This window comes from Notolepis coatsorum, assembly GCF_963971535.1.
Source record: "Notolepis coatsorum genome assembly, contig: SCAFFOLD_520, whole genome shotgun sequence".
In the NCBI taxonomy this organism is placed as follows: domain Eukaryota; kingdom Metazoa; phylum Chordata; class Actinopteri; order Aulopiformes; family Paralepididae; genus Notolepis; species Notolepis coatsorum.
In genome coordinates, this window is record NW_028173449.1 from 62,501 (window position 1) to 68,391 (window position 5,891).

The window sequence follows — 5,891 nt, forward strand, 5'->3', positions numbered from 1 at the left end:
ACTGTGACTGATCCAAAACTACTGTAAGAAGATCCTTGACTAGGTACAGACTCAGCGAGCACAGCCTAGCCATCGAGACCTGGCTCCCAAGAGAAGACAGACTGTGCACCCACTGCACACAAGAAGAGGTGGAAACCGAGCTACACTTCTTAACAACCTGCCCACTATACCAAGACATCAGAGACATATACTTCCCACAAATTGCAAACACCCAAAGAGACGTTGAAAACATGGAAAATAACTCAAAACTCCCATACCTACTGGGAGAAATACAACAATGTGCAAACACAGCAGCAAGATTTGTGACCTGCTGTGACAAGAAAAGGACATCCAACGGAATACAACCACCATAAAGACTGTCAATCACACAAGAAAATCCTTCTGTATTGTACTGATTTCTTCTGATTTCTCTGTTTGATTGTTTTGTTTTGCTTGGCTTTGGCAATGTAAACGTATGTTTCCCAAGTCAATAAAGCCCATTTGAATTGAATTGAATTGAATTGAGAGAGAGAGAGAGAGAGAGAGAGAGAGAGAGAGAGAGAGAGAGAGAGAGAGAGAGAGAGAGAGAGAGAGAGAGAGAGAGAGAGAGAGAGAGAAAGAAGAGAGAGACAGTGATAAGAAGAGAGAGGGAGGGAGAGAGACCGAACTTTCGACTGTTAGACTACTACTAACTACTACACTACTACACTACTACACTACTATAATACTATACTACTATAACCACTCCACCGTTAGACTACTACTACACTACTATAACCATTCCACTGTTAGACTACTACTACACTACTATACTACTATAACCATTCCACTGTTAGACTACTACTATAATACTATAATACTATAACCACTCCACCGTTAGACTACTACTACACTACTATACTACTACACTACTATAACCATTCCACTGTTAGACTACTACTACACTACTATAATACTATAACCATTCCACTGTTAGACTACTACTATATTACTATAATACTATAACCACTCCACTGTTAGACTACTACTATAATACTATAATACTATAACCACTCCACCGTTAGACTACTACTATAATACTACACTACTACACTACTATAATACTACACTACTATACTACTATAACCACTCCACCGTTAGACTACTACTATAATACTACACTACTATACTACTAATCTGCAGCTCCTGGCTCTAACTGAGACCTGGATAACCCCCAATAACTCATCAACACCTGCAGCATTATCTACAAACTATAACTTCACTCACACACCTCGACCTTCCAGACGGGGTGGAGGCACTGCCCTCATGAGGGCTACAAACGTAACACCACTCCCAGAACTGTCACTCTCCTCTCTCGAATATCATGCAGTATCTGTCTCTAATCCTTTCAATCTCACCATTGTTACACTCTACCGCCCTCCAGGTTCACTCGATCACTTCACAGATGAGCTGGACATGCTTCTTAGCTCCTTACCGGAAGATGGTACCCCTCTCCTTCTACTGGGCGACTTCAACCTGCCTGACTCATCTCAGTCAGTCATAGTAGTCTCCCTCCTACAATCGTTTGACCTGACTCCCACTGCCATGCCTCCCACCCACAAAGCAGGCAACTCCTTGGATCTCATATTTTCCCGTAACTCCAGCATCATTAACACCACGGTAACTCCCCTACATGTATCTGACCATTCCTTCATATCCTTCTCACTAACTCTCATGCTTAACCGAAAGGTCTTCACCCCAACTCAAACAGTCTCACTCAGACGCAACCTGCCCTCCCTATCCCCCTCCACCCTCTCCTCTGACATACTATCCGCTCTACCTTTGAGTGACACCTTCTCTGCTCTCTCCACAGAGATGGCAACCTCCACCCTCCTTTCAGCCCTTGCAACCTCCTTCGACAAGCTCTGTCCCCTCGTTGAGGAAACCTGCCCGCCGTTCCCCACCCAGTCCATGGCTGACAGATCCAGTGAGAGAACAAAGACAGGTCCTGAGAGCAGCTGAAAGGAAGTATAGAAAGTCACGCCTCACTGCTGACATCGACACATATCACAACCTCTTGTTAACATTCTCCAAAACCATCACTAATGCCAAAGCTTCTTTCTTCCACCATAGGATCGAGGCCTCTGCCAAGAATCTTCGCAAACTGCATGCTACCATGTCCTCCCTCCTCACTCCCCCCCCCCACCCCCCCCCCTCCCTCATCTTTCTCTGCCGAAGACTTTGCGATCTTCTTTGAGGAAAAAGTGGAGAACATCCGCAGCTCCTTCTCCCAACCCCCACACCATTCCAAATGCTGAATCGAGAACCTCATCCTTCACTCTGTCATCTTTCTCTCCCATTACAGAAGCAGAGACCCTGACACTGGTAACGTCAAACCGTCCGACTACTTGCCAGCTGGACCAGCTACCCTCCCCACTCCTCCAGACCATAGCACCAGACATCCTCCCATTCCTAACTGCAACCATCAACTCCTCACTCAACTCGGGGGTGGTCCCCACCTCCCTAAAACAAGCCAGAGTCACGCCGCTCATAAAAAAACCAACCCTGAACCCTACCGTCATAGGCAACTACCGTCCTGTCTCTCTTCTCTCCTTCCTTTCTAAAACACTTGAACGTGCTGTATCCAACCAACTTACTACTTATCTCTTACAGAATGACCTCCTAGACCCTAATCAGTCAGGCTTCAGGACTGGTCACTCCACAGAGACAGCCCTCATTGCGGGTCACAGAGGCACTTCACTTAGCAAAAGCGAAAGGCCTCTCCTCTGTCCTGATTTCTCCTAGATCTATCTGCAGCCTTCGACACAGTCAACCACCAGATCCTCCTTGCGGCCCTCGCAGGAATGGGAGTGGCTGGCTCTGCGCTGACATGGCTGTCATCATACCTCAATGACCGCTCCTACCAAGTGTCATGGAGAGGGACCCTGTCGGCCACCCGCCCCCTGCGGACGGGTGTCCCCCCAGGGCTCGGTTTTAGGACCCCTTCTCTTCTCCCTCTACACTAAATCACTGTGGTAACATTATCACGTCTCATGGCTTCTCCTACCATTGTTATGCCGACGATACTCAACTCTTCCTCTCCTTCCTCCCTCAGATATCCACGTCTCTGTGCGGATCTCGGCCTGTCTGTCCGACATCTCAGCCTGGATGACGTCCAACCACCTCAAACTGAACCTAAGCAAAACAGAATTGCTCCACCTGCCGGCCAAATCCTCCCCCCCTAACCGACCTTTCAATCACAGTCGAGAATGCAGCTGTGACTGCGTCCCCGACCGCCAAGAACCTTGGTGTTGTCCTCGACGACCAGTTGAACTTCTCTGCTCACATCGCAGCGACGACCAGAACCTGCCGATTCCTCCTGAGCAACGTCAGAAGGATACGCCCCTTCCTGACAAAAGAAGCCACCCAACTCCTCGTCCAATCAACAGTCATCTCCCGCCTCGACTACTGCAATGCACTGCTCGCTGGCCTCCCGGCCACTGCCACTAAGCCTCTTCAACTCATTCAGAACGCAGCGGCCCGCCTGATCTCAAACCTACCGAAGTCGGCCCATGTCACCCCACTTCTTAGGGACCTGCACTGGCTCCCCATTGCTGCACGAATCCGCTTCAAGGCCCTCGACCTAGCATACCGTGCGGCAAAGGGAACCGCTCCCGCCTACCTCCGGTCAATGGTCTCTAACTACACACCCTCAAGACCCCTACGCTCTGCATCTTCTGGCCGCCTCAGACCTACTCCTATCCAAGCTCCGGGAGGGTCATCAAAGAGAAGTCGCCTATTCTCAGTCCTTGCCCCACAATGGTGGAATGAACTACCCACCCCCAGTTAGGAGACAGCCGAATCACGTCCAATCTTTTCGCCGTCGACTAAAGACGCACTTCTTCAACCATTATCAGAATTAAAAAAAAAAAAAAAAAAAAAAAAAAAATCTAACCCTAACTAACCGTACTGTCATGCACTTGTCCTAATAAACTAACCTACACTGTAGCACTCAACACTTTGATGAACATTGTTGCTCAGCTGATAGAGTTGTGCCCTTCCTGATGGCTTGTCGTACAGAACTTGTAAGTCGCTTTGGATAAAAGCGTCAGCTAAATGACTAAATGTAAATGTAAATGTACTATAACCACTCCACCGTTAGACTACTACTATAATACTACACTACTATACTACTATAACCATTCCACTGTTAGACTACTACTATACGGGCGGCTGGGTGGCGCAGCGGACATTGCACTCATCACCAACGCACGAGACACCGGTATCGACTCTCCGGCTGCCAGCGTTGCCTCCAGCTTGGGCCGGCCGTCATACTAACTCAATTGGCAGAGTTAGCAGGAGGGAAGTCGATGGGGGTGGTAATCTGGACGTTGTGGACAGCGACTCCTACAGGTCGGACAGGGCGCCTGCACAGCAAAAGACAGGAGAGGGCGGGGGGCAGTGTGAGCCTCCCACACGTTACTCCTCGCCAATGAGAGTCCGCGCTGGCAGGTGAAAAGAGAGCAGCTGGCTGTCTCCACATGTATCGGAGGAAGCATGTGATAGACCTCAGGGCTCCCTAGAACGACAAGTAGGGGGCACACGCACGCAACGACCAGGTAGCGGAGGGGGGAATTGGCATAACGACTAAATTGGGATGGGAGGAAAACCACAGAAAAAGAAATCAGGAGGAGAAAAAACACTACTACTATACTACTAAACTACTATATTACTATATTACTATAACCACTCCACCATTAGACTACTACTATAATACTATACTACTATAACCACTCTACCGTTAGACTACTACTATAATACTATACTACTATAACCATTCCACCGTTAGACTACTACTATACTACTTTATTACATGGCGTTTTCACATTCGCCGAAATGCTTGCTTGTGATTGTTCAATAGCGCTCGTCAGAGGTCCGATATTACTCGATAACGGACCTCTGCCGAACAATAATGACCGCTGTGCGCAGCTGGACCAATCAAGCCCACTACACACACTGTATCAGTGCTGCTCAGCATATGCACAGCTGCACTCAGTCATGCAATCAGACCACAGACCTGCCGGCTGCCGATAATAATAATCACTTTATTTGGGCTGACAGAGCCACAGAACAACTGCGTCTGCATTTGATCTCGTCTTGTCGATGAATTAGGTATATTGTTAGTAAGTTAGCCATGTAATAAGCGGGATAATGTATAGCCCTATACTCTGTCATTGTCGCAAAAATAATTGACCTTCACTGACGTTTAAAACACCTCGGCTGCGCCTCGGTGTTCTAAACTCTGTGTCGATCAATTATTTTGCGACAATGACCGAGTATAGGCTATACATTATCCCTTACATAATACTATACTACTATAACCACTCCACCGTTAGACTACTACTATACTACTATAATACTATACTACTATAACCATTCCACCGTTAGACTACTACTATACTACTATAATACTATACTACTATAACCATTCCACCGTTAGACTACTACTATACTACTATACTACTATACTACTATAACCATTCCACCGTTAGACTACTACTATACTACTAATACTATACTACTACACTACTACACTACTATAACCACTCCACGCCACATGACTCACCATGAGGAACAGGGGCCGCTGCAGCAGCGCCAGCTGGTGGATGGAGTTGGTGGTGACTGACTGGGCTCCTGAGCACCAGGCCAGAGGAGAACAACCACGACTGACTGATCACATACAGGTTAGTGCTGATGTTCACTGACCTGTACTTACTGCAGAGAGGGGGGGGGGGGGGAGTAGAGAGAGGGGGGAGAGAGAGACACAGAGAGGGGAGACAGGTTAGCACAACACCACCACCATCCACTCCCCCTGAGTGGCTTCTTTGGTTATTCCTGACTAGCTCCATCTGCTAGGAGTACAGATGGAGGGG